The sequence below is a fragment of the Oryctolagus cuniculus genome, chromosome 5 (assembly GCF_964237555.1).
Source record: "Oryctolagus cuniculus chromosome 5, mOryCun1.1, whole genome shotgun sequence".
NCBI lineage: Eukaryota > Metazoa > Chordata > Mammalia > Lagomorpha > Leporidae > Oryctolagus > Oryctolagus cuniculus.
This window is the reverse complement of record NC_091436.1, coordinates 150,576-161,651: the sequence shown is the minus strand read 5'-3', so window position 1 is coordinate 161,651 and position 11,076 is coordinate 150,576. Positions and strand designations below refer to the sequence as shown.

At 54.7% G+C, this 11,076-nt stretch overlaps 2 long non-coding RNA genes across 2 annotated transcripts; one reads left to right on the top strand and one right to left on the bottom strand.

Moving 5' to 3' along the window:
- Positions 1–4,723: 4,723 nt before the first annotated feature.
- On the top strand, positions 4,724–10,531 carry LOC138849769 (uncharacterized). The gene is made up of 3 exons (XR_011388904.1): positions 4,724–4,857; positions 4,985–5,120; positions 9,194–10,531. It is a non-coding gene; the product is annotated as an uncharacterized lncRNA (long non-coding RNA).
- LOC138849770 (uncharacterized) lies at positions 5,297–10,234 on the bottom strand. Its single transcript, XR_011388905.1, has 2 exons — positions 8,785–10,234; positions 5,297–5,528 (listed from the first exon to the last, which is right to left on the bottom strand). It is a non-coding gene; the product is annotated as an uncharacterized lncRNA (long non-coding RNA).
- Positions 10,532–11,076: the final 545 nt, after the last annotated feature.

The following is an 11,076-nucleotide window of genomic DNA, read 5'->3' as shown; positions in this document are numbered from 1 at the left end:
GTTACTCTTCATGGTCTCCTGCTGGACCCCGCCTGCTCATCTCCAGCGCTTCTTATCCTCAACCACAGATGGCTTTGCTTTCTGTGGGTCCTCACAGCCACTTCAGCGCCTCCTTCAAGCCTCTGTCAACATCGATCAGAATTCTCAAGCAGAGTACCAGGAGAAAGAGTCCACAGTGAGAGAGGACGTGTCCACTTCTTTCCTATCACATCCGTCCCTCCACCTCGGACTCAGCCCCTCAGGGCCCCTCCTCCTGAGTCATCAGCTGAGTCTTCCCCACAAGGGCCTTCCCTGACCCACGTCACGCTCGAGCAGGCGCATCATCTCTCCTTTAAGCAAAATAGTGTAGAGTCCAGGAGCCTCTACTCAACCAAGTTAGCATTCTGCACTAAGAGAGAGAGCTTGCACATTTTCAGAAAACTACTGATCTTTGAGGAAATCAGTGGGCAGATGAGCACCTCTTCCATCAGTGCCTGGACTGCTGCAGGCAACATTGAGCGGAGGAGTCCGTGAGATAGCAGTTATTGCCAGGTATTCCTAGCTGCAACAGCGAACAAATAAAAATAGTTGGAGTCTAAAATCTGAAGGAAAATTACAAGGAAAGTGGTGAACATTTCTGGCCCATGAAAAAAACAAAAGGGCATATGAAATTTCTTGTCTATAAAAGACAACATTTCTATTAAATCTGAATGTTTTTATGAAAATGTATACTGTGGGGGCGGCTCTGTGCTGTAGCGGGTAAAGCCACTGCCTGCAGTGCCAGCATCCCATATGGGCACCAGTTTGCCGGCTGCTCCACTTCCAATCCAGCTCTCTGCCATGGCCTGGGAAAGTAGTGGAAGATGGCCCAAGTCCTTGGGCCGCTCCATCCACATGGGAAGACCTAGAGGAAGCTCCTGGCTCCTGGCTTCAGATCAGCTCAGCTCCGGCTGTTGTGGCCAGTTGGAGAGTGAACAAGCAGTTGGAAGACCTCTCTCTGCCTTTCCTTCTCTTCTCTGTGTAACTTTTTCAAATAAATAACTTTTTAAAAAAGAAAAAGAAAACATATAATGTTTGCTAAAAGGCTATGTATTAGAAGAAGAAAAGGTAAAAACAAAAGTCTAAAACATAAGAATATTATACCCCTGGTATCAGAAGTCAAAGTAAGCAAAATGTACAGAGAAACAGAATAATTAACGTACATAGCTCTCAGAAATTGACCAAGTGGGGCTGGCACTGTGGCAGACCAGGTTAAGCTGCCACCTGCAGTGCTGGCATCCCATATGGGTGCTGGTTTCAGACCCAGTTGCTCCATTTCTGATCCAGCTCCCTTCTACTGCACGTGGGAAAGCAGTGGAAGACGGCCCAAGTGCTTGGGCCCCTGCACCCATGTGGAAGACCCAGAAGAAGCTCCTAGCTTTGGATCTGCCTAGCTCCAGCTGTTGGCCATTTGGGGAGTGAGCCCGTGGATGGAAGACCTCTCTGTCTCCCTCTCTAACTCTATCTTTCAAATAAATTTTTTTTCTAATATTCTACTATATCTTTTTTTTAAGGTTTATTTACTTATTTGAAAGAGTTACAGAGAGGCAGAGAGAGAGAAGTATTCCATCCTCTGGTTCCCTCCCCAGATGGCCCCAATGGCTGGAGCTATGCAGATCAGGAGCCAGGAGCTTCTTCCAGGTCTCCCATGTGGTTGCAAAGGCCCAAGGACTTGGGCCATCTTCTGCTGCTTTCCTAGGCCACAATAGAGAGCTGGATTGGAAATGGAGTAGCCAGGACTCGAACTGGCGCCTTTATGGGATGCTGGCACTGCAGGTGGTGATTTTACCTGCTACACCACAGTGCGTACCCCAATAAATAAATTTTTAAAAAATTCATGAAGGGAGGGTGGTGAACCAGGAAGCCACCCAGACAGCAGTTTCCCTCCAGCCCGTGGCAGACAACTGCACAGCTTCTTGGAGCAGTTTTCTGGAGCCAGAAGGGGCAGTACGGACATCATCCTCCAAAGAGGGGGCCTCAGTGTTATGGCTTTTGAGGTGTAGGCACAGAGCTGGCCACAGCTGTTTCAACCCCCTCTTGGCTAAAGTGGCTTCCATAGGATCTAAAGGAGCAACAACCATGCTGTTTTTGTTTTTTGCTATTTGGGGTGCCAGACAGACATTTAAGGATTTGGACATTCACAAATAACCATGCTTAAGGGGAGATTTAGAAAGCTGCTGTGGCGACTAGGAAAAGAAGCTCAGACGAGAGCTGAGGAGACCTTGAGCTTTCTCCTCAGGCTGGTCCCAAGCACTGAAGCAGCCTGAAGCAATTTGACTTCCAGAGATGCAGAGATTCATCAACAACAAAATCATAAGATGTACAAGGAAACACAAAAATGCAGCACAAAGTAAACAGACAAAAATTGTTCCTAAAGAAGCTCATCTGTCAGACTTACTGGGCAAGGCTTTACAGAACTGTCTTAAAAATGCCCAAGCTAAAGGGAGAGATGGACAAAGTCCACTAAAAAAACGAGTAGACAAAATGAGAATATCAATAAAGAGACATTTTAAAAGGGAACCAAAAAGATTCTAGATCTGAAAAGTGTAGTAACTGAAATGAAAAATCTAGAAGAGTTCAAAAGCATATATATATGTGTGTGTGTGTGTGTGTGTCTGTGTGTGTGTATATATATATATATATTATTTATTTGAACGTTACTAGGACAGGGAGAGACAGGAAGAGATCTTGCATCTGCTGGTTGTTCACTCCCCCAGATGGCTGCAAGAATGAGGGCTGGGCCAGGCTGAAGCCAGGGGCCAGGAGCTTTAGCCTGTTCTCCCAAGCACTTGAGTCATCTTCCACTGACTTTCCCAGGCCATCAGCAGGGAGCGGGATCAGAAGTGGAGCAGCCAAGCCACGCTCTAGCGCCCGTCTGGGGCGCTGGCATCTAAGGCAGCAGCTTTACCTGCCACACCACAACGCCTGTCCCTCAAAAGCAGATTTGAACAATCAGTGAACTTGAAGATGAGACAATAAGTTATCACAGCTTTTAAAGATTAAAAAATGAAAAATGAACAGAGCTCAAGGAACCTATGGACACTGTCAAGAGAACTAATGTACACATTGTGGGCATCAGAAGAGGAAGGGGGGGGGCAGAAAAATACTCAAAGAAATAACTGACATTTTCCCAAATTTGATAAAAGCACACGAGTCTACAACCCAATAAACTCAACCAATTCTAGGATACATTTGGAGAGAGACCTACATTATGGACTATGAAAGAAAGTAGCAAATGAGAAGTATCATCAGTGAACAAGGGACTTTGAATAGGATTGTCACTGATTTCTTATCAGAAACCTTGGAGGACAGAAGGCAACAGGTTGATAGACTCAGAATACGAAAAAACTCAACTGAGAACCCAATGTCTGGCAAGACTGTCCTTCAGACATGAAGGAGAAGTTAAGACTCCCAGCTAAACAATGCAAAGGGAATCCATTGCCCCCAAATTTGTCTGCAAGAAGTGCTGGAGGGGAAAGCCAGTGGTCCTGTGCCAGGGCCAGGGAGGCGTCTGCAGAGAGAAGGGCCACAGTGACGCCCGTGAAGTGGGTGGGGAGACCACACGGTGGTGACCAGCCCTAAACTGTGTTCTTGGGTTTCAGCAGTCAGATGACGGTGATGGCCACCATGCAGGGACCCCGCAGCTGATTCTAGAATTAGCACATAATTAACTAGAAAACAGAATGCAATTCTCCCAACAGTCTTAACATCTCCTACAAATGCACAAATCAGTCGCCACACACACACATCCAGGGCCCCCTGCAATTGGTCAGCTGAGGTCAGCAGCTCGCCCTCACAGTGCTGGACAGCATGGGAGCTGCTGGCATCTGTCGCCCACCTCTGAGCCCTGCTGGAGGAGAGACGGCCCTTTCAACTCGAAAAAAGCGTTTTAAAACTGGGACATCGAGCCTACAGCAGTACACCGTGCTCTTTCTGCACTCAGAACACACGGCAGACGTGATACTTGGGACTGGGACCTGGTCCTGCACTGGCCGGCACCCGTACAGGCCCTGAGAACTCTATGCCTAATTAGTGCCTGCGAGAGCCAAGGCACCTTCCCACCAGGTGTGTGCATGAGTAGACTGAACAGAGCAGCCTTTTAGAAGGAGCTGTGTCTCCATTTCTTTGTGATTTCACTGGGGAAGCTGAAGCAAGAAGGTGCAGAGGAAGGGCCTGGGACCCAGGGAGAGATGTGGCATGGGGCACCCCAACCGTGAGAGCAGCCATTTCACTTGAGGGGCCGAGAAAGCACAACCATGCTCTTAGTAAACCACATGACAGAACCCAGGCAAGGGGTCAGCCCCAGAAAGGCCAGGCGCGCTCTAGCCTCTGGCTTCCTGCTCCCTAATTTCACTGCCTGGGTCCCCACCTTGCAGGACACAGTACAGCAGAGGTGAAACTGCCCAGCCGACCTGTGCATGTTGTATCAGATGGCGTGAGGCGTGCTGTCCCTTGCTTGACCCCTGAAGCTGTGATAAGTTAGGGAAAGCTGATGATTCTGTTGAATCCAATACTTCTAGCCATAGCCCCTAACGTAGGGTTCGAATCAGCTGAAAGTCTGCTGGGGGCAAGGAGAGGCTGAGACGGTGTGAGCCCCTGTGGGCCACTCCTGCAGGACACCAGGGGCACCGAGTCTGTGGCCGAAGGGTGAGAGCTGAGCGTCCTCCGCGTCCAGGGGCAGGGGCAGCTGCCTATCTAGGGTTTTCGGATGCTGGCGTTTCTGCCTGCTTCCTTTGCTCGTTACAGGCTTTACTCTGCCCCTAACAAGTTGTTCCCCTCCCAACTTGAAGCTGGATTTATCCTGGGAAGAAGTTGAGGACCCCTCTCCTGTTAAGTTGGGTAAGCAATTGCAGCGATCAATGAACCATGGCCCTCCCCAGGTGATCATGAACAATTTAGAGGTAGAAGTTAATCCATTTCGTTTATTTAAGAGAAGAAGAAATCTCCGTCCTGTTTCCCTCCGCAGAGGATTCAACCGCCAGGGCTGGGACAGACCGAAGCCTGGAACTCCACCCAGGTCTCCCAAGCACTTGAGCCCACACACGCCCAGGATGTGCTTGCCGGGAAGCTGGGGTAGGGAGCAGAAGCAGCACTGAAACCAGGTACTCTGCTGTGGGATGTGGCATCTTAGCCCCCAGCAGCCACCCCAAAGATAGCGATTAGAGCACAGAACACATGGCTTTGCACCCAGTGCAGCTTGCCCCAGGGAGTAGATTCACCTTGCTGTCTCAGACCCTTTTCCAGTTACAACGTACTGATGACTCCAGACTGACTGCACTGAACGTTTTTGAAAATATTTATTAATTTATTTGAAAGGTCGAGTTAGAGAAGGAGCAATGGAGAAAGAGAATCTTCCATATGCAGGTTGACTTCTCAGTTGACTGCAATGACCAGGGCTAGGCCAGGGTGAAGCCAGGAGCCAGGAGCTTCATTTGGGTCTCCCACTTGGGTACAGGAGCTCAGGGATCTGGGCCATCTTCCACTGCTTTCCCAGGCACATTAGCAGCGAGCTGGATTGGAAGTGGAGCAACCAGGACTTGAACCAGCACCTATATGGGATTCTGGCACTGCAGGCTCTGGCTTAACCTGCTACACCATAGTGCCAGCCGCTACACTGAACACTTTTAAATGAGAAATTTCAAAACCACATTTTTATTCATTTAAAAATAACAATAAACCAGCTACATGTTAACAGTGTTTATGAAAAAAAAAAAAGCCCTGTATTTAGAAAATACATGTTTAAGAAGACTGTGGGAGGAGCAGATTTGTTTACACCTCTGCAAGTATATGGACAGCTGCAGGCAAGCATCTGGCCTCACAGTTGATGCCTACACCCCGTAACTGAGTGCCTGCTTCCAGGACCCAGCCCAAGCCCCACTTCAGCTTCCTGCTGCTGTCAGCCCTGGGAGGCAGCAGGTGACAGGGCCAAGGGGCTTTGGCCTTGCTCAGCGCCAGCATTTAGGCAGCAAGCCTGGGGAAAGGAAAGCTTCCCCCTCCCTCCCCCTCTCCCTCTCTCTCCCCTCTCTCTCCCTCTCTCTCTCCCTCTCTCTCTCCCTCTCTCTCTCCCTCTCTCTCTCCCTCTCTCTCTCCCTCTCTCTCCTCTCTCTCTCCTCTCTCTCCCTCCCTCTCTCTCCCTCCCCTCTCTCTCCCTCCCCCTCTCTCTCCCCTCTCTCTCCCTCTCTCCTCTCTGTCCTCTCCCTCCCTCTCTCTCTCCCTCTCTCCCACTCCCTCCCTCCCTCTCCCTCTCTCTCCCTCCCTCCCTCTGTCTCCCTCTCTCCCTGTCTCCCTCCCTCTCTCCTTCTCTCTCCCACCCCCTCTCCCACTTTCTCTCCCTCCCCCTCCCTCTTTCTCCCTCCCTCCCCCTCCCCCTCTCTCCCTCCATCTCTCCCTCTCTCTGTCCTCTCCCTCTCTCACTCTCCCTCCCTCTCTCCCTCTCTCTCCTCTCTCTCTCCCCCCCTCTCTCCCTCTCTCCTTCTTTCTGTCCTCTCTCTCTCCCTCTCTCTGCCCTGTCTCTCCCCTCTCGCTCCCTCTCTCTCCCTCTCTCTGTCCTCTCTCCCTCCCTCCCTCCCTCTCCCTCCCTCTCCCTCTCTCTCCCTCCCTCCCCCCCTCTCCATCCCTCCCTCTGTCTCTCCCTCCCCCTCTCCCACACTCTCTCCCTCCCTCCCCCCCTCCATCCCTCCCTCCGTCTCTCTCTCCCCCTCTCCCTCCCTCCCCCCTCCCTCCCTCTCTCTCCCTCTCTCTATTCCTCCCTCCCTCTCTCTCTCCCTCCCTCCCTCTCTCTCCTTCCCTCTCTCCCTCTCTTTCCCTCCCCCTCCCTCTTTCTCCCCCTCTCCCTCTCTCTCTCCCTCCCTCCCTCTCTCTCCTTCCCTCTCTCCCTCTCTTTCCCTCCCCCTCCCTCTTTCTCCCCCCTCCCTCTCTCTCTCCCTCCCTCCCTCTGTCTCTCTCCCTCTCTCCCTCTCCCTCCCTCTCCCTCTCTCACTCTCCCTCCCTCCCTCTGTCTCTCTCTCCCCCCTCCCACTCTCTCTCTCCCTCCCTCTCTCTCCCCCCCCTCCCTCCCTCCCTCTCTCCCTCTCTCTCTCTCTCCCTCCCTCCCCCCTCTCTCCCTCCCTCTCTCTCCCTCCCGCCATCTCTATCTCCCCCTCTCCCTCCCTCCCCCTCTCCCTCCCCCCTCCCTCTCTCCCTCCGTCTCTCCCCCTCTCCCACTCTCTCTCTCCCTCCCTCTCTCCCTCCCTCCCTCTGTCTCTCTCCCCCTCTCCCACTCTCTCCCTCCCTCCATCTCTCTCTCCCCCTCTCCCACTCTCTCCCTCCCTCCCTCTCTCTCCCCCTCTCCCTCCCTCCCCCTCTCTCCCTCCCTCTCTCTCCCTCCCTCCGTCTCTATCTCCCCTTCTCCCTCCCTCCCTCTCCCTCTCTCCCTCCCTCTGTCTCTCTCCCCCTCTCCCACTCTCTCTCTCCCTCCCTCTCTTTCCCCTTCTCCCACTCTCTCTCTCCCTCCCTCTCTCTCCCCCCTCCCTCTCTCCCTCCCTCCCTCTGTCTCCCCCTCTCCCACTCTCTCCCTCCCTCCCTCTGTCTCTCCCACTCTCTCTCCCCCTCCCTCTCTCCTCCTCTCTCCCTCCCTCCCCCCTCTCTCCCTCCCTCTCTCTCCCTCCCTCTGTCTCTATCCCCCTCTCCCTCCCCCCTCCCTCTCCCTCTCTCCCTCCCTCTGTCTCTCCCCCTCTCCCTCTCTCCCTCCCTCCCTCCCTCTGTCTCTCTCTCCCTCCCTCTCTCTCCCCCTCTCTCTCTCCCTCCCTCCCTCTCTTCCTTCCCTCTCTCTCTTTCTCTCTCCCTCCCCCTCCCTCTCTCTCCCTCTCTCCTTCTCTCTCCCTCCTTCCCTCTCTCCCCCTCTCTCTCTCCCTCCCTCCCTCCCTCTCTCTTCCTTCCTTCTCTCTCTTTCTCTCTCCCTCCCCCTCCCTCTCTCTCCCCCTCTCTCCCTCCCTCCCTCCCTCTTTCTCCCCCCTCTCCCTTCCTCCCTCTCCCTCCCTTTCTCTCTCTCCTTCTCTGTCCCTCCCTCCCTCCCTCTCTCTCTCCTTCCCTCTCTCTCTCTCTCCCTCCCCCTCCCTCTCTCCTTCCCTCTCACCCACTCTCCCTCTCTCCCCCTCCCTCTCTCCTTCCTTCTCACCCGCTCTCCCTCTCTCTCTCCCTCCCGCCCTCTCCCTCCCTCTGTCCCTCTGTTCCTCTCTCTCCCTCTCTCCTTCTCTCTCCCTCCTTCCCTCTCTCTCTCCCTCTGTCCCTCTCTCCTTCTCTCTCCCTCCTTCCCTCTCTCCCTCTCTCTCCCCCCTCTCTCTCCCTCCCTCCCTCTGTCTCTCTCTCCCCCTCTCCCACTCTCTCTCTCCCTCCCTCTCTCTCCCCCCCCTCCCTCCCTCCCTCTCTCCCTCCCTCTCTCCCCCCCCCTCTCTCTCCCTCTCCCTCCCTCCCTCTCTCTCCCTCCCCCTCCCTCTCTCTCCTTCCCTCTCTCTCCCCCCTCCCTCTCTCCTTCCCTCTCTCCCCCTCCCTCCCTCTCCCTCTCTCCCTCTCTCTCCCTCTCTCCTTCTCTCTCCCTATCTCCTTCTTTCTCCCTCCTTCCCTCTCTCTCTCCCTCCCTCCCTCTCTCTCTCCCTCGCTCCCTCCTTCTCTCTCTCTCCCTCTCTCCCTCCTCTCTCTTTCTCTCTCTCCCTCCCAGCCCCTCCTTTTCCTCCCCCTGCCACCCTCAGATAATTTGGGGAAGCTCTTTCAAGACCACTGGATCCTCACTCGTGTCTCTGCTTCAGTCTGGCGATCTGTGGTGCTTCGAGTGAAGGAGGAGAAAGCGTAGCTTACAGGTGTTTGAAAGAGGATCCTTTGGGGCCTTCTAGAGGGCTCTGGTGTCATTTGGATACCACGTGAAAATGCAGCCAGGGCTTTTCAGAGGCTGCTGGCAGCGTGGTGTTTGTGGCGTCCGTGGCGTCCGCTGCTGCACGGCGCCCCGTCTGCCTCACAAGCAGCTGCTCTGGTCGTTTGCTGAATCACATGGCTCTTCCCGGTGCTGGTGTGCGGGTGGCTGCACTGTATAAAATAACACTTGTTAGTGTCGCCGCGAGTCCCACAGAAAGTGCCTGGTGTCAGGAAGCACGCAAATGTTTCACACTGTGATTTTTTTTTTTTTTTTTTTTTTTTTTGACAGGCAGAGTGGGCAGTGAGAGAGAGAGAAAGGTCTTCCTTTGCCGTTGGTTCACCCTCCAATGGCTGCTGCGGGTGGCGCACCGCGCTGATCCGATGGCAGGAGCCAGGTACTTCTCCTGGTCTCCCATGGGGTGCAGGGCCCAAGCACTTGGGCCATCCTCCACTGCCCTCCCAGGCCACAGCAGAGAGCTGGCCTGGAAGAGGGGCAACCGGGACAGAATCCGGCGCCCCGACCGGGACTAGAACCCGGGGTGCCGGCGCCGCAAGGCGGAGGATCAGCCTAGTGAGCCGCGCGCCGGTCACACTGTGATTTCTACTTGAAGTCTCAGTTTATCGATGCAACAAGTGCTGTTGCTCGTTTCCCGTGGAGTGAGAACTTCAGAACCTGGAGAGGGAAAACGCAGGGACGAGGGCCAGCTAATGCTTCACAAAAGACGTCAGAGGAAAAGCCAGCCAAGAGTTCGTGAATCCAGGAGGCTGATTCCGTGTGTTCATGGTGTTTGCTATATAGTTAAAATATTTGTGATAAACATTTACAAGCTTGGAAAACAATGAATGGCTCTGGGGAACAGCTGGAGTGTGCATCACAAGCACAGCTTCGGGAGCACAGTGCCCCGCCGTGGGAGGCTCGAGGACACGGCAGTGGCGGTGCCAGCGTCAGCAACACCGGCGAGGCCGGCAGTTCGGCTCCAGGGGGCCCCCAGGGCGCTGCCCAGTGCTTCCAGGGGTCGGGAGCTGGGCATCGAGCATGCAGCTTTGCTTGCAGAAGGCAGCAGGCCTCGGAGACTGGAAGCAGGGAGGGAGGGAGTGCAGCCAGGGTCCCGGTCGGACGGCAGGTGCTCCTGGAAGATTTTGTGAGCGCTGAGTTTTGGGAAGATTGTCCTGGCAACGTGAAAAGGGAGCCAAAGTGAGAGTCAGACTCAGTGCCACCCTGGCTCCTTCGCCTGCTTGGCGCCATGCCCAGGTGTGGACAGACAGGCGCACTGAGGGCACACGCCCTCCACAGTCACAGTCCCTGCCATGGGAGGCAGAAGGCAGAGCCACAGGGGAGCGGCCCCTGCACGTGGAAGCGCCCGGTTTCCCCACCATGATTCATCTGACACCGCAGAGGGTTATTCTCAGTAACATTATTTTTAGAGCTGTACCCGTGGGCGCTTTGGCTGAGGCTCTGCCTGCAGCCCAGGGTCAGAGCAGCCGTAGGCTGTGTGGAAGGAAGGGACAAAGGGAAAGGAGAAGGCCGGGGAGCAGAGGGGGCAGAGATGCCGGAGAAACCGTGAATGGGACTCTCTTCTTGAAATTCAAATAAATACAACGAATTCTAATTTTTGTCTCGGAAGACGACAACCCCGTGACATTTCTGTTTCTGCTGATTGTACTGTGTCAGCGCCACTGCACATCACAAGACACCTGGAATACAGCAGGTTCAGAGCTAACGGGTCCAGGATGACGGCCGGCCCTGAGACTGGTGCAGAGCCCCCCACAGACAGCGCAGCCTTGGGTTGCGTTCTGTCGCCTTCTTGCTGACCATGCTTTAGCACAGCTGTCCACCCGCCCTCTCTAGAGACTCGCCCTGAGGTAGGGTTGCCCTGGCAACTGACCAGCTAAGGAGAGAAAAAGGGGACTTGCCAGGTGCCTGGAATGCACACGCTGCACAACCAGCCCTGCCTCACGGGGAGCGGCCCCCGGGCCCTGAGCAGTTGGCGCCCACCCCGCCTGTGTGGGTGACTGCAAGCCCAGCATGGGTCAGGCAAAGCACCCGAGAGATCAACCGAGCGGCTCTGCCTTCGAGGAGCAGCGGTTTCTGAGGACTGTGGCGGCCGGGGGCTGGCTGCCTGCTCCCCAGCCACTATGCTTGCCGGCCAACCCCCAGTGCCCCTCGGGCAG